Raw genomic sequence first — 24,313 nt, forward strand, 5'->3', positions numbered from 1 at the left:
TACATCATGGACATCATGGACGGACTCCTTCATTGGATACATCTATCTTCCCCTGCATCATCTACCAGCTTTGAAATCTCAGGGACTGTCAAACATACAAAAAAGTGCTGGTGCTGGGAGGCTTTGCCAATGGAGAAATATACTGTATAACTAGCCAGAGCAAAATATAAAGGGAACCTGTCACATTGAACATGAACTATATTTCTAGCTTGCAGGCATCATACTGTAGAGCAGGAGGAGCTGAGCAGATTGATATATAGTTTTGTGGGAAAAGATTCAGTAAAACTTGTACTTCATTCATAAATTTCTGCTCATTCTGGGCTTTGGTGTCAAAGAAATTGGTAATTGACAGCCTTCCCCCTACATGTTTCTGGTACCCTAAGGGCTCATGCATATGACAGCGCCTTGTTTTGCGGTCCGCAAATTGCAGATCCGCAAAACACGAATGCCGGCCGAGTGCGTTCCACAATTTGTGGAACAGAATGGGCAACCCATGATAGAAATGCCTATTCTGGTCCGCAAAACGGTCAAGAATAGGACATGTTCTATTATTCCTACGGAACGGAGGAATGGATGCGGACTGCACATGGAGTGCGGTCCTCATCTTTTGCGGCCCTATTGAAGTGAATTGGTCTGCATCCGAGCCGCAAAACATGCGGCTGGGATGCGGACCGAAACAACGGTCGTGTGCATCAACTCTTAGTATTACAAAGGTATTTTGAGGCTCTTGGGTCCCAATTTCAAAATATCTCATAGGATCCCCAATTTCCATGTGCTATTTATAATATTGGGGTGTTCTTATATGCTACCTCTGCACCCAATAAATTTACAAGGTTCTCATCGAAACAAACCCTTTAATAAAAAAATGACGCTAGATCTAATGAGTGGCTGATTGCAGTAGATTTAATGCTCATTTGGTACCCCACTCTATGATGTCCATATGCCATAGCACAGCATATGGAAAAGTGTCTTCATAAGACAACCCATTCTTTATGTAAATGAGGGCACTGAACGTCTAGCCCTATGGTGCACTTTAGTTCCTCAGCTTTCCGGTGCTGACCACACACCCCTGAAACCCTCATTTCCATACATAATAACAGTCTTATTTTTTTTTGGTCAGAACACTCCAAGCAATTTTCACAAGACAGGTAGCAGTTTAATCGGTAGGACAGTGTGCATGGTTTAATAGGGTTGATCCCTCTGACAGGTGCTCTTTAATCACATCCATAGTTTCCTAACAGGTTAAAAAATGATGAATACACTTGCAGAACTAAGCTTTCGGTATAAAGTCCTTTCCCATAAGCCGACTCCCTATATTTCTAGTGCAACACAGTTAAGTCACGAGAAGGGCAAAATGAAGTATTAAGAATCTTAGTGCTTCACATAGAAAGTTAATGAACAGTCAACAGTAAAGCATTGTTCTCCCCAAATGTACAGAATACCAGTGGGGTTAACTGGTTATGCCTCAGATTATTCAGGCCTGCAGGGGTCAATCATTAGTATGCTGCAGAGGAGACTGGAGCAGGCATGTGGGATTCCGCAGCTATCACGCTGCAGTACAATGAACCATACAGAAGGAATTATAGAAGTAACCTCTGAGTTATGTGAGAGAAAGTAAATCACAAATCATGGCCGAGTACAGATATTAAGTACACTGGTTTATCAAAACTCGCCCATAGCAACCAATCAGATTCCACCTTTCATTTTCCAAAAGAGCTCTGAAAAATAAAAGATGGAATCTGATTGGTTGCTATGGGCAACTAAGCCAGTTTCCCTTTACACTAGTTTTGATAACATTTCCCCCATTATTTCCTGGCTAATGTCATAATTACACTCAAGTGGCAGCGATCATTAGACTCGCTGCACTTAAAAGTTATTTTTTATATAACCTTTCCTTACTGAAATGTCATTTGAGCAATTCCTGTATCAGCTAGTGTATTATTCTTCATGTACAGTAGTTCCTGTGCTTTTGGACCATACAGGGAGTGTCTGCACAATGTCTGTCTGGTGTGCACAGAAGCAGAATTATACTTATACTAGACATTAAGCCCGTTACAATAACGGGTGCTAGAACAGTAGTGCATAAACATTAGTAGGAGCAGTGTATATTAAATGGCAAGGGGATGGCTGGCACTGACTAGTGGGGCTGAGACTGCTGGCAGTGACTGGTGGCTGCGACTGCTGGCACTGTGACTGGTGGCTGTGGCACTGACTGATGGCTGAGACAGCTGACACTGACTGGTGGCTGAGACTGCTGGCAGCAACTGGAGGCTGAGACTGCTGGCAGCGGCTGCTGTCTGTGACTGAGAATGCTGGGACTCCGCAGCTCTGTGATGTACGGACAGTAATGACGGCGCTCCAACTTGGAGAGCACACCATAACCTGGTGATAATTGGCTGACGCGCAAGTGTGGGCAGCGTGTGATGATTGCTCGGCGTGCAGCGCATGCACAGTTAAAGGATGGCGCTCCGTGTGATGATTGGTCGGCGCGTTGGTGTGGGCAGTGCAGTTGCGTGTGGGGCGGCGGTGATTGGGCAGCACGCTGGTGTGGGCAGCGCGTGGAGCGCCGTGTGCTGATTGGTTGGCGCACCGCACATGCACAGTTTAATTATCGGCAATCGGCACACACGCACGGACACGGAACACGCACACAGGGCTTTTATTATTATGGATGATGGGGGCTGGAGTGTAATATGTGTATAATGATGGGGGTTGGAGTATAATATGTATATAATAAGGGGGGTGTAATATTTATATAATGATGAGGGCTGTAGTGTAATGATGGGGGTTGGAGTGTAATATGTATACAATGATGGGGTTTGGAGTGTAATACATGTGTAATGCTGTGAACAGTCTCCGGTATTGTACATCGATATAAAGTTGTCCGGTGAAGGATATGCTGTGTCAGGCGGCGGTTGCAGGGCCCGAATCCTGGGGTGTGAGGCAGCTGCAGAGGAAGCCGGAGAGGGAGGAGGCACGGCGGAGCTGGGCACAGCAGCGGGCCGGCGCGCAGTTGTGGGCGGCGTGTGGAGCGCCGTGTCCTGATTGATCGCTATGCATGCCCAGTGCAAAAATCGCCACACACACAGGGACACAGCGCACACACAGGGCTTTTATTATGTAGGATAGGCCAGCACTACAGAGAACCAATGTGCCACACAGTGCCAGCTACACCACATCATCACAGTATGCCAGTACCTGCAGGGAGGATAGTGGCCCCGCACTGACCGCATCCTCTCAGGACCTGACAACTGCAAACTACTACTGTGTAAGACACAGTACTCAGGAGTACTACTACAACGGAGCCAAATACTGACACACGTGGGTGGTATTATGGCAGTATGCTATGTATATAGTGCCTCCTCCTCCCCCTCTGGCTTCCTTTGCAGCTGCCCTACACCCCAGGATCAGGCGTCTCCATGCTTTGTCCCCGGCGCTGGGTGACAGTGGCAGCGGAGAGAGAGCATCAGTGAGGCGGCACACACTACAGGAGAGGCTGCAGAAGGGAGGAGGCGCCGAGAGGAAGGAAGGGGAAATGCTGCGCTCATCACTGGCAGTCCGCTCATTAGAGTGTGGTGCATTCATCCTTCCTCGCCATCACCCTGGTGCTAAGGTAAAGTTTCCTGCCAGAGGTGTGTCCACCAGTGAGAAGAATAGGGGTGCCCAGGGTTAGGAGCCTCATAGAGCGGAGCCGGCACCGGGCGAAGGAGACACCAGTGAGGTCCAGCGAACACATCACTGATGCTATCTCCGCCGCCACTGTCACCCAGCGCCGGGGACAAAGCATGGAGCCGGCCATCCGCCTCGCTCCCCCTCCACCAGCCGTGTGTGTGGTGGGGCACCTGCAGAGTCCTGATCATGGGGCGACAATGGAATAGACAGCTTTGGCCATTGGTGCAGGTATCATCATGGGTGCATATACAATTGGATGGGGTAAATATTGGCACCTGGATATCCAAGACGCTGCAGCAGGCGGCAGTTACAGGGCCCAGATCCCGGGGTGTGAGGTGGCTGCAGTGGGGGAGGAGGAGGCATGGCGGAGCTGGGAACAGCAGCAGTGCGGCCACGTGTGGAGCGCTTTGTCCCGATTGGTCGCCAAGCCGCGCATGCCTAGTGTGCACTGGTGACACACACACGAACACTGCACACTGACACTGCGCTTTTATTATATAGGATTTCCATGCACAAGTGTCTTGACATCTTTTATTTTTATTCTATAACTTCAATAGACTTAAAGGGGTTGTCCAGTTTTTACTGATTACCTATCCTAAGGATAGGACATCATTAGCTGATTGGCATGGGTCAGACACCCAGCAACCCTGCCAATCAGCTGCTCTACAGTCGTGGCCAAAAGTTTTGAGAATTACATAAATATTGGAAATTGGAAAAGTTGCTGCTTAAGTTTTTATAATAGCAATTTGCATATACTCCAGAATGTTATGAAGAGTGATCAGATGAATTGCATAGTCCTTCTTTGCCATGAAAATTAACTTAATCCCAAAAAAAACTTTCCACTGCATTTCATTGCTGTCATTAAAGGACCTGCTGAGATCATTTCAGTAATCGTCTTGTTAACTCAGGTGAAAATGTTGACGAGCACAAGGCTGGAGATCATTATGTCAGGCTGATTGGGTTAAAATGGCAGACTTGACATGTTAAAAGGAGGGTGATGCTTGAAATCATTGTTCTTCCATTGTTAACCATGGTGACCTGCAAAGAAACGCGTGCAGCCATCATTGCGTTGCATAAAAATGGCTTCACAGGCAAGGATATTGTGGCTACTAAGATTGCACCTCAATCAACAATTTATAGGATCATCAAGAACTTCAAGGAAAGAGGTTCAATTCTTGTTAAGAAGGCTTTAGGGCGTCCAAGAAAGTCCAGCAAGCGCCAGGATCGTCTCCTAAAGAGGATTCAACTGCGGGATTGGAGTGCCACCAGTGCAGAGCTTGCTCAGGAATGGCAGCAGGCAGGTGTGAGCGCATCTGCACGCACAGTGAGGCGAAGACTTTTGGAAGATGGCCTGGTGTCAAGAAGGCCAGCAAAGAAGCCACTTCTCTCCAAAAAAAAACATCAGGGACAGATTGATCTTCTGCAGAAAGTATGGTGAATGGACTGCTGAGGACTGGGGCAAAGTCATATTCTCCGATGAAGCCTCTTTCCGATTGTTTGGGGCATCTGGAAAAAGGCTTGTCTGGAGAAGAAAAGGTGAGCGCTACCATCAGTCCTGTGTCATGCCAACAGTAAAGCATCCTGAGACCATTCATGTGTGGGGTTGCTTCTCATCCAAGGGAGTGGGCTCACTCACAATTTTCCCAAAAACACAGCCATGAATAAAGAATGGTACCAAAACACCCTCCAACAGCAACTTCTTCCAACAATCCAACAACAGTTTGCTGAAGAACAATGCATTTTCCAGCACGATGGAGCACCGTGCCATAAGGCAAAAGTGATAACTAAGTGGCTCGGGGACCAAAACATTGACATTTTGAGTCAATGGCCTGGAAACTCCCCAGATCTTAATCCCATTGAGAACTTGTGCTCAATCCTCAAGAGGCGGGTGGACAAACAAAAACCCACTAATTCTGACAAACTCCAAGAAGTGATTATGAAAGAATGGGTTGCTATCAGTCAGGAATGGGCCCAGAAGTTGATTGAGAGCATGCCCAGTCGAATTGCATAGGTCCTGAAAAAGAAGGGCCAACACTGCAAATACTGACTCTTTGCATAAATGTCATGTAATTGTCGATAAAAGCCTTTGAAACGTATGAAGTGCGTGTAATTATATTTCACTACATCACAGAAACAACTGAAACAAAGATCTAAAAGCAGTTTAGCAGCAAACTTAGTGAAAACTAATATTTGTGTCATTCTCAAAACTTTTGGCCACGACTGTACACTTAAGGTATCCATAGCTTGTGGATCTGTTTTTTGTAGATTGAAATATAGACACATGCACATGATGCCTTAAGCACTACAAAAAAAAATATATACATGCGGTAGTCAACAAAAGTTATGTTACAGCAGTCGTTGTGGAACCATTGTGTCAACCAAAAATTTTACTTTGGGCGTTATCCTGGCAACCCCCTGGTTTTCACTCTTTAACCCCCTGAACAGGGATCTGGACTTTGTTGCAGGGAAAGTACCTTTGCAACTACCTCCTGGAATAGTCTGTGTGTGAGCTGACCCTCGGGGATCAGAGACAGCAGTGCAGAGCACCGAGGGGTCGGGCAAAACTGTACTCACAGTTGCCAGCAAATGAAGATTAGGGTGCATACGCTGGCCCTACAAGCAGAAGATGAGAGGTCTAGCCAGAAAAGCAGCAAGGGAGGGACAGAGCAAACCTAGCGGCCAGGTCTGCGAGAAGGGAACAGCGAGAGGCAGATCCGCTCTGCTGGGATACAGAAACCCAGGAGTGGTGAAAGAAGAGTGGTGGCCGTGGGCCATTGATGTGTCAAGATTAAATTCACACCCTATTATTCTATCACCATTTATATCAGTGATGGCGAACCTATGGCACGGGTGCCAGAGGTGGCACTCAGAGCTCTCTCTGTGGGCACCCGCACCCTGGAAAAAGTCTATGGTGTACCAATATGCCTTAGACTTTTCCTGCCATTCATCATCACTATGAATGGCACAGGCAGCACACTGAATGCAGGCAGGATATTATAGCTAAATGGTAAAGTAGATGGAAAATATACTATATTGGACTGTAGTATTCAGGTAAAATTGCAGTGTTGGCACTTTGCGATAAATAAGTGGGTTTAGGGTTGCAGTTTGGGCACTCGGTCTGTAAAAGGTTCACCATCCCTGATCTATATACTGTATAGGAGTGCGTAGGAAAAGGTTGATGTACATTTCCCAACAGACAGTAAGCACAACCTCATTATTCTTACATAAATCAGTATGTATAATGCAAAGAATTCAGAATATTGTAATGACAGCAGCTTTATCTCTTAGAAGAAGTCTGATACATGAGGGTTGTAAGACTCAACATTGGATATTATCATCCAGATATTTGGAGAAAGACTAAACATTTTGAATTTATCTAAACATCAGGACCGCAAATATTTTACCAGACTTCATGCAGGTCAGATGTCGTGGTGACATGACCATCTGCCAACAGCTTGCTTACCAAGAGATTTCTCTAAAATATTCCTTACTTTTCATATCCAAGCATATTTAATCTGGCCCCTTAAGTGATCAAAATTGGTATTTAAATAGTAATATTTCCTTAAAGCTATATTCTCAGGGTATGGCCACGCGGTGCGGCTGTGATGAGGTCATGATGCGGTTACCACATGCGTAGGGTGCGTTGTCCGCCACTGTTATTTGAAATGTGAATTTTCCTGGTTCTTCAGCTTTTTGATTAACTTTAAATAATGTCATCTCAGGTAAAACATATTCCTCAAGTAACTACTCAACTGTATATCTCATATAGTCAAGAGTCACAAGGAGAAGGACACGTCTTATGTGTGGTCAATCAGGTGCAGTCATCAAAACTTTAAAGTGCCAGGTCTATCTCAACCTATTTTGCTATTGACTTCTATTGGAAAATGGGATGCCGCATCATGACCTCATCACGACCGCACTGCGTGACCGTACCCTTATATGAAATATTTTATATGGATACTTTATCAAATTCCGCAAACAGTACAATCTAGTGCAAGTGAATAAAATTTTACATAATGCAATTTACATGCAGCAAAAAAGGAAGAAAATAAAATACTACAAAAATAAAAAAGAGGAGCAAAAGAAATATTTTACATAATACAATTTACATGCAGCAAAAGAAGAATAATAAGTGTGTGGGTTTTCCAATTTACAATATTCCAAATCTGTCACCAATTTATTCTGCACTGTATTGTGTATTTCACCCATCGTATTGTGAGTAATAAAATCTGTAGCAAACTCCATAATCTTCATATAAATTTGAACGTTAAAGGGTTCACAATTTTTTTCCATACAGTATGTCCTACTAGGGCAAGGGTGCACAACTTTTTCTGGGTGGGCGCCACATTGTCAGACTGAAGGAATCCCAAGGGCCAAAAACAAGGGCGTTGCTAGGTTAAAACATTTGGGGCCTGGGCCCCTGATGTTTTGTCCCAGGCCCGAATGTCCTGTCTGATCACTTCATGTAAGTGCAGCTCTTTACCGCCACTGACAAGCAGGAGGAACCATTCCTTCCTGATAATTGCCTGCTCAGTAGGTGTGTGTAAATGTGCCTTAACAGCCATGTAGTAGGGTTATCAGTCAGCCTTATCTTCTATCTATATAAACTAAAGATATTTCCTGAAAGGGGTTGTCCGAGTTATTTTTTTTATTCTTTCTATGTTTCTAACTAGGCAAATGTAACAGCTTTCCAATTCACTCCCTTTATCTCCAGTGGCTGGTTTCTCAGATTTCACTGAGGGTCATATGACCTGTGATGTCAGCTTCTCTTCCTGCTCTGATAATGTTGGTGCACAAGCCTGAGAGATCTGTACACAAGACGTCACTGTACTGGCCACGCCCCCCTGCACTGCCAGCTGCTGCTTATTGCTCTCTCCCAGGATTCTTAACCCCTTCAGCTGCACAGACTCAGGGATGAAGTGTTTACTGTGCAGCTGCAGGCAGTGAGGAGACACATGCTGGGCACAGGAGCTGAAAGAGAAGTTCTGCGGAGCATTGCAGGTAGGGGAAAGATCCTGTGTGTATTAGCAGTGTCATTGTACAGCTAGGACTTGTAGTTCTACACATACAACATGCTGCTGAGTCTCCCAGTAGGGAGACATGTCACTCAGGGCAGCACTTGTATTCACTCTCTTAGCAGTGTCATTATACAGCTGGGATTTGTAGTTCTACACATACAACATGCTGCTGCTGAGTCTCCCAGCAGGCAGACCTGGTATCTCAGGCAGTACTTGTATTCACTCCCTTAGCAGTGTCATTATACAGCTGGGACTTGTAGTCCTACACATACAACATGCTGCTGAGTCTCCCAGCAGGCAGACATGTCACTCAGGGCAGCTCTTGTATTCGCTCCCTTAGCAGTGTCATTATACAGCTGGGACTTGTAGTCCTACAGATACAACATGCTGCTGAGTCTCCCAGCAGGCAGACATGTCACTCAGGGCAGCTCTTGTATTCACTCCCTTAGCAGTGCAGGGGGAGGGGCAGAGATTGTTTTTATTGCAAGTAAACAAAGGGCCAGAAAACAACCAGGGAAATAAGGAAATAGATATTTTTTTGCCTAAAACTTGCTTAGCTTAGTTATATATTGCTGACCATCAGATTTACAGTGCTATATATTTTTTTTCAGAACTCAGACAACCCCTTTAAGAATGACATGTAGAAGAGTGCTGAAAACAATGGCAGTAGTAACAGTGATAATCACCATCATCGCCATGGAAGGAACACTAAACCTGAATCCAAAAAAAATAAACAGAACAGCAAACTGTAACATAATTTCCCTATTTTTCTAGCTCCTTTGCTGCTCCCTATATCACAATTGCACAATTGTACTTCCATTCTGCGGCTGCACAAAAAAGTTTCTATCACAGGACTGCAGAACGCACAGGGGCTGCTATCTCTGTTTTGCGAATCCGCAATTTGCAGACTGCAAAACACGTATGGCCGTCTGAATGGGCCCTTATCAATACTATAAAATTTGGATTCTTAACTTTAAAAGTTTTTAAAGATGCGGAAATGAATCGAATTCATTCACCGAAGTCTCACGCGACCTCGGGTGAAACAAAGTTTGGCTCCACAGAGCCAATACATTTTAATGCACTAAAATTGAAATTTTTGAATAAATCAACTTCAGATCAATGATCCGAAGCTCGATTAGCTCAAGACTAAACATAGCATGTGGAGCTGTAATAAAGGAGTGCGGCATACTAAATGTGCCTAAATAAATCCCCCTTCTAGCTGCCAAACTATGTCATGGTTAGTCATATTTGTCTGTCAGGGTCTTGGGAAAACTGGGTAGTTTGCACAAAGTAAAAGTAATAATAAGAGTGGCAATTTCACAGCAGGTTTTTTTTGTTTGTTTTTTCCTGTAATTCTTACACTTAAATTCTAAAAGATCTGACCACAAAGTAAATGCAAACAAAAACATCCAAAGCTCATCTAACTGTGTTATATTTGTTGCCTTGGAGCCTCTCCAGTCTCCTCCTGCAGATCCTTCAGCACTATACAGGCTGTGAACTCCTTTATAGTCAGTGGGGACTTAGGGCTGTATTAGGCTACTTTCACACTAGCGTTTTCAATTCCGCTATTGAGATCCATCATAGGATCCATCATAGGATCTCAATAGCGGATGAAAACGCTATTGTCAATGGGGACAAAACGGAACGAAATTCAACAAAATGCATTCTGTCCGCGATGTAGTGCGAAGCAAGATTTACTATGCTAGGAATATAACCATGTTTTTGAGGCTTTTAATAAACGTCCTCTTGAAATTACAGATGTAGCACAGCTAAAACTGACTGATAACTCTCATGACAATGTCTCATGACAAAAGCCATTGAACTACATTGAAAGAGTTAGTTAACCTTTTTGTGCCATTTTGTACTTAACAAGTTAACCATTAAGTTTAGCTGCATCTGTATGTAGAGTCTATGATGTGGTAGATGCCACTGGCTGTCACAACTCAGGGGACATGTCATTTCTGCTGCAGCTCTTTCCCTGTCGCAGCTAAGGCTACTTTCACACTTGCGCTTTCCCTTTCCGCTATTGAGATCCGTCATGGGATCTCAATAGCGGGGGAAAACGCTTCAGTTTTGACCCCATTCATTGTCAATGGGGACAAAACTGAACTGAACAAAACGGAATTCACCAAAATGCGTTCCGTTCCGTTTGGTTGCGCTCCCATCACGGACAGAATAACGCTGTAAATCAATCCGTTTTCTCTGACACAATAGAAAACTGATCCGTCCCCCATTGACTTTCAATGGTGTTCAAGACGGATCCGTCATGTGTTTTTGCTTATTGAGGGACCCATATATCTTCTATTGGTTTTCTTTGATATGTTCAGGTGTGGGTCCTGGATATTGGTTTTGGGCTTTATATAGGTTTCCTATATAAGAGATAATACAACCGGATCCGTTCATGACGGATGCATGCGGTTGTATTATTGTAATGGAAGCGTTTTTGCAGATCCATGACGGATCCGCAAAAAACGCTAATGTGAAAGTAGCCTTACATTAACAGATGAGGGAGACGATTGTCGGGAGGGAAGCGTTCCTTCCCGACAATCACCTCTTCGTCAGTGGAGGAGACCGCTGCTATTACATGCAGTGATCTCCACAGTAAGGGGAGGAGCAATTGTTAATGCAATCGCTTATCCCCATACAGAAACATGGTTTGCCGGAAGCAGATCGTGATTATACAGCACAATCTGCCGCCGGAAAGTAATGATTTTTTAACCTGCTGAAAGACTGCCATTGCCTGATGAACAAGCGTTTCCTCGTTCATTGGATAATCGGCAGCAATTTTAGATCATCGATATCAAACGTTCCTACAAACGCTTGTCAGCGATGATCTGCCCAAAAATCGGTTGGTGTAATATAGGCCTAAAGCCTTTCTAATTTTCCCCGAACTTCCGGTTTTGTGATCTGCTGCACATCCTCGGTCTCCAGCCAAAGATGGTGGAGACAGGGAGAAAAGGGCTTCTCTTTGCCTGCAAGAGTTCAGAAACTGCTTGCTGTTACAGCTTTCTGACAGTCTTGTGGGCATGCTGTATCGAAGAGGGACATTTTTATAGATGTATTCAATTATTATTTCTTTATGTGTTTATAGATTCTGTGTCCCTCAAAGAACATGTGCATCAACTTGCAAAGTCATCGAGATCCTACTTAGAAATCCAATATTGTTCTCTGGAAAACATCCAGTATTCCATATGCAACCACATTTTCCAGTGCTCATCACAAGGACAATGGTTAATTGTGCAACTGATTAACACTATTGTTTTAACAAATATTCTATAGGCTGAAATCTGAGTTGACTTTTCCCGGGTTAATGACCAAAAGCAAGTAACTGTAAGGGCAGAGTGATCACATCATTTGATGTTTCGGATAACACTAGGCTTATTCATGAATTGTCTAGACAGCTTCAAACAAAGGAGAACTACTGACTGCTAACAGCTGCAAATCCCTGAAAATGCTTTGTATCTCCGCTGTGTACCACTAACTGCAGGCACATCTAAAGGCACGAAAACCTCTATAAACTCCACCGAGAATTCCATAAATACTTCCTGTGGTTTTCAAGGTGAGAGAAAAAAAGTTTGGTAACTGTCAGCATTGTCCTGTAAAGTGAACAATGAAGATGAAATGTATTTGAAGCGGTTCATATAAGAGCGAATGTCTCTTATGTAGGATATAGTGTGAGCAATCTACTTCATTAGAGGGCTTGTCCAGATAGAAAAAAGTTGTATAAAAAGTGAATAGAAAATTTATAAAACGAATATATTTTTATTATTATATTCATACTGTTGTGTTAAAAAGGTTGTGCCAAGGTTGCAAGTTATCTCCATTGGGACCCCTACCGACCCATAAAAATAGGGGTTCCATTGCCCTGATCTGATGGAGCGGCAGGTCAGGCATTCATCCTGCTGCTCCACTCACTCTCTAACTGCTTGAGATAGTAGAGTATAGTATTCTGCTATTTCCAGAGATCCCATGAAGAATGAATAGAGTGGCAGGGTCCATGCCCGACTTGCCATTCCATCAGATCAGGGAAGGGCCCCCACTTAATCAGGATCAGTGGGGGTCCCAGCAGTCAGACCCTAGCAATGAGTAAGTTATCCCCTTGCCTGTGGATAGGGCATAACTTGCCAATTTGGCACAACCCCTTTAATTTCACCACCAGTCTTCTCCACTTCCTGCACCGTTTCACTACAGAGCTTTGTGATTAGTGACGTACTTGAATGGGGTGGCTGGCTCAGTGCAATAGCTAAAGTTGGCCATACCCCTGAGACAATGAATGGCCACGCTGCATCAAACTTAAGCGGCCAACCAGGGAGTCGTTTTTTTAAAAAAAAACTGAATCCCTGGTCCTTCACCAAAATGGAAGATGATCAGCCGAATTTGGCAATTTTGTCCAACAATTTTCCAGCGTAACCGATTACATTTATGCCATCGTTCATTGCGAAATAATGTTTGCAGTAGTTTTTCAAACATCATTTTGTCTGACTTTGGTCTCATGTGTATGGCAACCTTAAGTCAACCTCCTTCTGCTGTGCAGCTGATGCACAGAGAAGGGGGCAGGCTTAGCTATTGAACTAAGTCACACACCTAGCACCCTTCAAGTATATGGCTACTCATGAAACAATTCCAGAGATGGAGCAGACCAATGTTGAAGTCAGCACACGGGGCAGCTACCATACATGTTATCAATTTGCATTTAAAAAAATATTTAAACAACTATTTGTCTGGCTGGACAGGAGTTTAGACATCACAGCATGGACTTTCTGGGGTCTCAGACAATCCAACTAATACTCACCCACCTATCCCACAGATTGACATTCCTGGCCCTGTTACTGCTTGTAATTTACACAATGATTTCTCCACACAAGACTTGTATAGAATGTTTGATGGTCTGATGAAGGTCGTATGATCAAAAACTTTAAGCACCAAACCATCCTATGTCTAAAAATTCATCTCGACTGCATAGAGGTTTGCTAAGTCTACTCTCTACATTGAGTGGGTTAGTAACCTAATCCAAACACCTCCGAATATATCCAGAGTGCCATGATATCCTTATAATTTTTATGTATGTTTCAGAGATGAGTGGGTGATTTGCTCATTCAGAACCCTTCAAATACATGCGGTTGGTACACTGTCCATTATGAAAACTTTTTACCTATGACTTATATCTGTATCCATTTACACTGTAAGCTTTAGGGCAGGGCAGGCTGTATATTCACTAAGTCATTGAACTGTAATGTTCTGTTGACTAAACTGTCATTATAGTTACCACATTTGGTGAAGATTTTCTATGTTTTCGATTTTGAAACCTTCTTATGTTTCTAAAGAAAAATGGCAACGCTCTTCGACAGTGAATAACATAGAGTTCCTGGAGACCAATTAATTCATGAATTTCAACTCAAGACAGTATATTGGTATTGATAAATTGATAGGGATGACTGTATAAAACTTTTACAGCTCACTCATAAAGTAGTACTCAAAATAAAGGAGCATTTACAGGAACCGTTCCTTCCCAATAAGTGCTTACTCGTCAAAGGTGGTGAGAGCTGCACTAACATGAAACAAACACCTCCACTGTATGGGAATGATCCTCATGCAGATTAATTGTTTCTGGGCAGCAGATCGTTGTTGACACTGCCCAATGATTTAGGTGTCTACATAAACAATGAATTACCTGATGAAGGAGCATTTCGCTCGTTTTGCTCTAGGCAGCCAAAACTTGATGCCCTGATTCATTTTTGTCTGGATTACTGCACTGCACTAATGACTGGTCTTCCCCTCAATAAACCCCTTCTTTCAAATCTATCCTGAATGCAGAAGCAAGGATTTCTGCAAGCCTCATTCAGATGAATGGAACTGATCTTCAGTTTGTGCATCAGAATCTGTTGTGTGTGTGTGAAGGCACTCTGAGGAATTAGGCTAGGTCATCAATATCATATCAGCAGGGGGGCCAGGAATCAGACTTCTGCCAATCTGATATTAATGACTTATCCTATGGACAGATCATCAATTCTTCAGATCCAGAGTAACTGCAAGTTGATCCAGAGGAAGGCAAAAAAATAAAAACTGTGAGGTAGAAGCCAATTTTCCCCACTTTGGGGGAAAAAAATTCCTTCCTGACTCCAATCAGAATAACTCCCTGGATCATCGACCCCTCTCTAGTAGCTATAGCCTGTAATATTATTACACTCCAGAAATACATCCAGGCCCCTCTTGAACTCCTTTATTGTACTCACCATCACCACCTCCTCAGGCAGAGAGTTCCATAGTCTCACTGCTCTTACCGTAAAGAATCCTCTTGTGTGTTTGTGTACAAACCTTCTTTCCTCCAGACGCAGAGGATGTCCTCTTGTCACAGTCGTGGGGATAAATAGATGATGGGAGAGATCTCTGTACTAACCTCTGATATATTTATACATAGTTATTAGATCTCCCCTCAGTCGTCTTTTTTCTAAAGTAAATAACCCTAATTTTGATAATCTTTCTGGGTACTGTAGTCCACCCATTCCAGTTATTACTTTAGTTGCCCTCCTCTGAACCCTCTCCAGCTCTGCTATGTCTGCCTTGTTCACAGGAGCCCAGAACTGTACACAGTACTCCATGTGTGGTCTGACCAGTGAAGTGGCAGGACTATGTTCTCATCATGGCCATCTTTGCCCCTTTTGATGCAAACCATTATCTTATTGGCCTTGGCAGCAGCTGCCTGACACTGGTTTCTACAGCTTAGTTTGCTGTCCACTAAAATTCCTAGGTCCTTTTCCATGTCAGTCCAGTGTTTTACCATTTAGTATGTACGGGTGACTTGCATTATTCCTTCCCATGTGCATAACTTTACATTTGTCAGTGTTAAACCTCATCTGCCACTTATCTGCCCAAGCCTCCAATCTATCCAGATCCCTCTGTAGTAGTATACTGTCCTCTTCAGTGTTAATTACTTTACACAGTTTAGTGTCCTCTGCGAAAATTTATATTTTACTGTGCAAGCCTTCTACAAGATCATTAATAAATATATTGAAGAGAATAGGGCCCAATACTGACCCCTGAGGTACCCCACTAGTGACAGTGACCCAATCTGAGTATGTACCGTTAATAACCACCCTCTGTTTTCTATCACTGAGCCAGTTACTTACCCACTTACAGACGTTTTCTCCCAGTCCGAGCATTCTCATTTTATATACTAACCTTTTACTGTATGTGGTACAGTGTCAAATGCTTTGGAGAAGTCAAGATATACGACATCCATTAATTCGCCGCTGTCAAGTCTAGAACTTACCTTCTTATAGAACCCATTTAAGTTCAGCTTAAGTTTAAAATGGTTAGTCACACAGAGCTTAAAGGGCTACTATATATGTGTGCAGGACAGTGAGTGAGGAGATCATGTGTGAATGCATGTGCATAAATACATAAAGACACAGTATTACTCTAACTTTACGATGGGATAAAAGCTACAGTTTAAAAGACTGTCCTTTCTAGTGGAATCTATGGAGAACTGTCCTTTGGCTGACAGCGTCTCAGCATGGCGGCAGGAATGCCACAGAGGAGCAGCTGTTTGGGTATGGTAAACAATGAGGGAGGACAGGAACAAAGATGTTTCCCAAGTGAGAAAGCAAACAACAGGCAGTCAACAAATTCATGGCTTATCTCCATCCACTTTCACTGGCCATCCAGCCATTCATTTGAAAGAGAATGATGTCACAGCTGTGACTGCCCAGCAAACACCAAGGCCAGGAATAGTCATCTGAAAACGCTTGTACCGTATCTCATTAATAAACATATCAATTATCGAGAACGGAGAACAATTCATGTCCAGCAGAATAAAGGAGTTCTATGGCGCACTTATCTGTAAAGAATAAATCAAGGCAACTGGACGTACTGTAGATTTCTTGAGAACGTGTCACTCGTTCTTCCAACGAGCTTTCTCAATTCAATTTATCATTAGCTGGATGATAAAAATGTAGTATAGAAAATCTGTGGTTACAATGCACCAGCACCTTTAATAGCTGTATCTCCTGGCTCCCCAACGCACATACACGTTCAGTTCAGCCGAATCAGATACCTCTTGTGGTGGCTTATCCTCTAGGAGAATAAAAGCATTCCTCCAATCCTTCTCTTCCCAACATCATTTATCAGAGAAGAGTCAGGAGCTCCCATGTACATTAGGCCTCATGCACACGACCCTATGCATTTTGCGGTCCACATCTTTTTGCGCAAACCTTGACATCAATGGACATCATCATGGGTGTAAATAATTTGTCCATTCTGACTGAGTCAGTGGTGATCAGAATCCAGAAACTGGGTGGCTAACGATTCTAGAATTTTGCATCTGGCACACAACTATTTAGGTTGTTGTCTTACTAATGTAGTATAAGGTCATACAAATTTGTAAGGTCAAACGATTGCTTGAAAAAGTCATTGAATATGTGGACATGTACTGTATGACTTTTAGCTTCCTAAAACTAGCCATGAGTGCCCATATCTTGCCCTGAATGGAATGTTGGAAATACTATTTTGAAATGGTGCTGAATAGAAATTGGTATAAAGGGGTAGATGCACAGGTACTTAGACAATGCCAAGGATAGAAGTTGGTCATGAAGGGTTCACTGATAGGTAGACATCTCACTGATTGAGCATGACATTTTCAGGGCTGCTTGGTTAACCTCTTGTTATCTCCAATACTCCTATGAAAAGGCTTGATCAGCTCCGCCATACATGCATCTTATGTCATAGGTTGCAATGACCCCATCATCATTGCATGCTGACAAGAGCAGAAAGCACAGTGCTACTTTTGAAACAACCAACTGATTACGTAAAACAAATAGATCTTTGAAGGTTCTCATTCATCCAGGTCATGGTATATCAGTATTAATCACGGCCTGATGAAGTAGGCGACTGTTGGTAAGGAAGCATTCCTTCCCAACAACTGCCTGCTGATCAGTGGAAGAGAAAGCTTCATTTACATACAGCAATCCCCTCCACTGTACCAGTACTGCCATCATTCATCCTCATACAGAGTCACTGTTTCTGGGAAGCAGAGTAATGTTTAGACAGCACGATCTGCTGCCCACAAGTGATGATTTAGGTGTCTGCATGAACAATTGTTTTACCCAATGAACAAGCAATTTGGCGGGTGCATTGGCAGCACCCGTACACGGGCAGATTATCAGGAACGAGCGTTCACATGAATGTTTATCCACAATAATCTGCCAGTGTAAAAGGGCCTTAAATCAGAGTAACAGGACTTGTATATTCTCCTGAAGTTGTTTTGTTAAACATCCGACTGGCTTTTCTCATTTAGAATTCTAATTGAGAAAGCCAGTCGGATGACTAGGCTTACTACTCCTGATAAAACGAACCAATTAGGCTGGGTTCACCAATGATCCCCTATGGGCAAGGTTCTCACCTGAGCGTTTTACAGCGCGTACGAATGCGCTGTAAAACGCCCTACGCCCCAAGAAGTACAGGAGCTTCTTTGGGGCGTATTGTCACGCGATCCCGCACATAGACTTCCGGGAACGCGCGACAATGGGCGTTTGCTTGTTTCCCTCCCGCTTATGTAAACGCCCGATAAAATCGCGCATACAGAGTACGCTCAAGTGTGAACCCGGGCGTTAAGGTTTTCACATTATCTTTACAAAACGTCTCACAGAGTTGGTTTTTATTGGCAAAGCAGTCTAAAGGCGGATCTAAAGCTGCTTGTCTGGAAGGAAGCTTTCCTTCCCGACAGTCAGCTGCTCGATCAGTGAAGGAGACCGTGCATTTACATGCACTGATCATCTCCACAGTATAAGGCCTCATGCACATGACCGTTGTTGGGTTCCGTGTCTGTTGTTCAGTTTTCCGTGATTTTCTGCGGACCCATTGAATTTCAATGGGTCCGTTGAAAACTCGGAAAATGCACCGTTTGTCATCCGCGTCCGTGATCCGTGTTTCCAGTCCGTCCAAAAAATAGGACCTGTCCTATTTTTTTCATGGACAACGGTTTGCAGACCCATTCAAGTCAATGGGTCCGTGAAAAAACACGGAGGCACACAAGATTGTCATCCGCGTCCGTGATCTGTGTCCGTTTTTTCCCTATCATTTTCAAGGCAAACTTGACTTTGCTTTTTTTATCACTTTTCATGTCTGGTGATCCTCCAAAAATCAAGGAAGACACACGAAAAAAAACGGAAACGGATCATGGAACAACGGAACCCCGTTTTGCGGACCGTGAAAAAATACTTTCGTGTGCATGAGGCCTAAGGACAAGGAATTGCTATTGCGATCGCACGTCCTCATACATCTGCACTGTTTCTGAGCAGCAGATCGCAGTTTAGACAGCACGATCTGCTGCCCAAACACAATAATTTAGGTGCCTGCACTTACGACAGCTTCACCCGATGAACGAGTGTTTTGCTTGCTCATTGGGCGAGCGGCGGCACATTTAGATGGACAGATTTCGGGAATGAGTGTTCGCAATAATGTTCGTTCCTGGTAATCTGCCCAAATATCGGGCCTTGTTGACTCGAAGATCCCTGATGACTCGAAGAAGTAATGTTTAAAGAGGACCTTTCACCTGGATATCCTTAATCTAATTATTATCTTACCTTGTGGTGCGGCCCCCACAGATGTCTTGGCACTTTTTCTTTTTCTAAAGAAGCCCCCGTTCGTCCGCTGTGGTCCCTGTATCTTTTGGCGCCTCATATGCTAATGAGGCGACTCGGTTATACTAGGCGTGGACTTGTATTTCTCCTGGGCGCGGTTATCTTCTCCCTGGCTGCGAGCGCAACCAATCAGAGCGCCCCACTCTTAGCCAGGGAGAAGGAGCTCAAATTCTCGCGGGAGAAGGAGCTTCGATTCTTGCAAGAACTTGAGCTCCTTCTCCCTGGCTAAGAGTGGGGCGCTCTGATTGGTTGCGCTCGCAGCCAGGGAGAAGATAACCGCGTCCAGGAGAAATACAAGTCCACGCTTAGTATAACCGAGTCTCCTCATTAGCATATGAGGCGTCAAAAGACACGGGGACCACAGCGGACGAACGGGGGTTTTCTTTAGAAAAAAACTAAAGTGCCAAGACATCAGTGGGGGCCGCACTAAAAGGTAGGATAATAATTTGATTAAGGATATCCAGGTGAAAGGTCCTCTTTAAACTGGGAATTCTTTACTCTTTATTTACACTTAGCTCACTCACAGGGGTGCAGATGGCCTCCAAGGGAGTGAAAAACGAATCCCACAGTATGTAATGAAGTGTGAAGGCACTGTTTGCAGATTCCTCATAATGAGAATTCAAATAGATTCATGACTAAAGGAACATTTGACTTCTACTCTAGAAGTTGGATGTTCTCATCTAAGTTGCAACTTTAGAGAACCGTGTAGAGTCCCATAAAGCTTACAACAAAGTATCACAAGGTGTTGAATGCTTCAGTGACTTTAAAACTTTAAGTGCTACTGGGCCATTAACTGTCTACAATCTACCAGGAAGGATGAGCTTTTAAGGCCAATAGGTTCAGAGAGACATTCACAAAATGTACACACCTCCCCCCAAACATGTTGCCTGAGGCTATTCTTTTAAGAGTCATCTCATATGGAGAACAAAGCCTGGTTAATCCACAGCTGGCTTACATTACTAATAACACAAAATGGACTGATGGTTTCCTTACTATGCGGACGTGTACATATAAATAATCAATGGCTTATATCTATTCAATATTTCAAAGCTAAGAAAATAAATTCAATCCATAAATAAAGAACTAATTCGTTTCCACCACCGGGAAGTTCTTGCTCTTTGAAGGGACACCCAGATTTATAATTAGAACCATATGGGGTTTAATCAGATAAGGGTCCATGGAATGCGTAAAATTTTGTTAACCACAAATGTCAAGTATTGTTCCCGCATGCTGTCCGTGATATGTTTTCATATTTAGAGTACACTGAGGACTAAATGCAAAGACTGGCTGTACATATACTTCAAATCCCTTTAATGTTTACTTTTGATAGAAGAAGCAGAAATCCAGATGTATAAAAATTTATCTAAAGAATATTGGATTTCAATTTCCTTCCTTCATGTTTTCATTAGACGTTTCCGCCATGTAAGCAAAAGGAAGTGACGTCACTCTTGGCTCTTATACCTTTAGTATGGGGAGAGTATTTTTTAATGGAATCTCTAGAGCCCTACAAGAAGAAAGGCCACATAATATGCTGGAATTCCCAGATAATCCATTATCACAGACAGATACATTCCTCAGCTGGGGGGGGCATCTAAAACCTGGAAGCACACGGGGAAGCCATATGCCGGTAAGGTCTTGACTTTCCCATTCATCCTATGGCACTATTCTCATGTTATGTTGCCGTGACTCAAAGTTAGGCTATGATAAAGTATATTTTAGGATGACTATACATGGCACAAGTCTACATAATGTTTGCTGAAAATGTAATTATAGTGACCCATATATTTCATATGATGTCAACAATATATGCAATAGACAAAAGTTTCAGATTTCCCTGGGACTGATTTCCCAGCAGATAAGGATATTGAGAGAGATTTTTCAAACTGGTGTAAAGTAGAACTGGCTTAGTTGCCCATAGAAACCAATCAGATTCCACCTTTCGTTTTCTAAAGGAGCTGTGAGAAATTAAAGGTGGAATGTGATTGGTTGCTATGGGCAACTAAGCCAGTTCTACTTTAAAGCAGTTTATAAAATCTTCCCCATTATTTTAATAGGACTATTTAATGGTCATTTTAGACAGATGCTATCAAGGCAAACAACAAATTGTCCATTTTTGCCATTACAAACTGGAGAAATATCTGTTAAATACAATGAAACTGACAATGGGTCACCAGAGGGAAAAAATATTCTATATGCACATGCTATGTATCTCATGATTATTCAGATCACTGGAAGGTACGGGGGTTCATATATGAATAGCTGCACAACAAAATGCATCAGCACCCCATACCTATCAACCAGTGACGTACGTAAGGGCCCCATAGTAAGGATCAAACCAGGCCCCCCACACAGGACAGAAGGGTTTCTGCCTAAATCCTTTCAATGACCCTTGGGCCATTTTTTCACTGCCTCATTTGCTAAAAGTTGTTCCTTTAGAGGGTAGAGTCCTGACCAAGTTTTCACCTCCAGTAGAAGAGGAGATAATCCCAACTAAGACCGGGCCCCCTCTTGGCCTGGGCCCCATAGCAGTCCCATGGTCTGCCACTATGGTAGTTACGCCCCTGCTATCAACAATGAAGACATTTGACTTCATACCAGCAGCATTGAGTATGGTTGTTCAGAAAATAAATCTTGACATATATGACCAAAGTTCTCACCAAAACATCTACATACATGTGTCACGTGACAGACCTGTAGTAGAACTCCCTAAAATTTAGTTTACAATACATTTTTAAGTATTCTATGACATTCCCATAAGTATCCATAAGAACCACAGGCTTCACAATTCACAATTAAAAAAGACACCCCAGATATATGACTCCAACCTATGGAACACTAATTTCTCCACAGTTATTTTGAGAATTGGAACATCTTCAAGGTTAGGCCTCATGCACACGACCGTTGTTTTATTCCGTGTCCGTTGTGCCGTTTTTCGTGATTTTCTGCGGACCCATTGATTTTCAATGGGTCCGTTGAAAACTCGGCTAATGCACCGTTTGCCATCCGCGCCCGTGATCCGTGGTTCCAGTCCGTCAAAAAAATATAACCTGTCCTATTATTTTCGCGGAAAACGGTTCGCGGACCCATTCAAGTCAATGGGACCGCTAAAAAACGCGGAGACACACAAGATTGTCATCCGCGTCCATTTTTTCCCTATCATTTGCATGGCAAACCTGTCTTAGACTTTTTTTTACATTCCTTTATGTCTGGTGGTCCTCCGAAAATAAAGGAAGACACACGGAAACAAAAACGGAAACGGATCACGGAACAACGGAACCCCATTTTGCGGAACGGAACACAACAACGCTCGTGTGCATGAGGCCTTATTGAGAGGTTTTCATCGGAAGTGCTCAATATCACATAAGGAGAATCTCCAAGTTTGAAAATGTTTGCAGTTATCGGAGGGATGCTCTGAAGGATGGGAGCGGGGGGTCTGAAAAAGGGGAGAACTGTCCCCAAGTGTAGTAATAATGAACACACCTCTATATCACCATTTTAAAATCACTCCACAAGTGGCCAGCTTACCCTCATGTAGACCCTGAACTGAGAGGTTAGCACATTCATGTTATCATAAAGTGTCTACTGAGTATCGGGAGAGATATTTTCCACTATTAATGAAGTTATAAAAACTATAAATCAACTATTCCTAAAATATTCATTCCAGTTGTATGAAATGTGATTTGGATTTTTCCTTTGTCTAGACAACACTATTTGTATAATAAGACCCAATTAGTTACCATAATGGACGGATCTCTTACAAATACCTATCTGTACTTATATCTGGGCTGGATGCATTCTGCCTAAGGACTCGTTCACACGACCGCGTGAAGCCCGTGCCTGTGCTGTGTACCGCAAATTGCGGTCCGCTAAGCACGGGCACCTGCCGCGTGGCAGCCGCATAGGGATCGTGGCCCTATTCACTTGAATGGGTCCGCGATCCCTCCGTTCCGCAAAAAGATAGAGCAAGCTCTATCTTTTTGCGGTGCAGAAGCATGGAACGGAACCTCAGAAAGCACTCCGTAATGCTTCCGTAGTGTTCCGTTCCGTGGTTCCGTTCCCGCATCTCCGGATTTGCGGACCCATTGAAATGAATGGGTCCGCATCCGTGATGCGGAATCACCACGGAACGGGACCCGTGTATCGCGGATCCGCAAATGCGGTCTGCAATACGGACCCGGGCTTCGTGTGAACGAGCCCTAAATGTCACCTACAGTAAGTGATGACACCACTAAAAAGTTACTTCTAGAGGGTCTGACATATACTGAATAATGGATGGACTGATGAAAGATAGATAGACAGACAGATAGATAGATAGACAGTTGGATAGATAAATGGATAGATAGATAGATAGATAGATAGATAGATAGATAGATAGATAGATAAAAGATAGATAGATAGACAGATAGATAGATAGACAGTTGGATAGATAAATGGATAGATAGATAGATAGATAGATAGACAGACAGACAGACAGACAGACAGATAGATAGATAGATAGATAGATAGATAGATAGATAATGAGATCAAAGATAGATAATTAGACAGACAGATAATGAGATAGATAATGAGATGACACATGTTATAATTAAAGTACTTTATGGGGGGGGGGGGGATCTGCATGAAGGTAATGCTGCCCCTACAGAAGATAAGCATACCCCTGAATTCTGTCTCTTCTCATTCACATATTCTGTACATACTAATGGATCACTTTCCTGATACCGTCTCTGGCATGTGATAACTGGTAACCATATTAGAAGTAACATCTGGAGAAGTCTCTGTTCCCCACCAGCAGGATATGGAAACCTGATGTGCCCCATACCCAGGAGCTGTGCCCCATGCAGGGAGGTCCAGGGGGAGCAGTCACTATGGAGGGAACTTTTCTCCTTCATTTCCCAGCTCTCAGGCATCCACTATACAAGACCATTACCTCTGAGGGAAGTATAGGAAGGGGTTAAGACAGCAGGCATTGCCACATGAAGTGATGAG

At 43.4% G+C, this 24,313-nt stretch overlaps 1 protein-coding gene across 1 annotated transcript in view; it reads right to left on the reverse strand.

Annotated features, from left to right (window-relative positions):
* Nucleotides 1-24,313, reverse strand: part of LAMA1 (laminin subunit alpha 1) — a 170,965-nt gene that overhangs the window by 146,375 nt on the left and 277 nt on the right. The window lies entirely within an intron of this gene.

This window comes from Bufo bufo, chromosome 5 (assembly GCF_905171765.1).
Source record: "Bufo bufo chromosome 5, aBufBuf1.1, whole genome shotgun sequence".
NCBI classification, from domain to species: domain Eukaryota; kingdom Metazoa; phylum Chordata; class Amphibia; order Anura; family Bufonidae; genus Bufo; species Bufo bufo.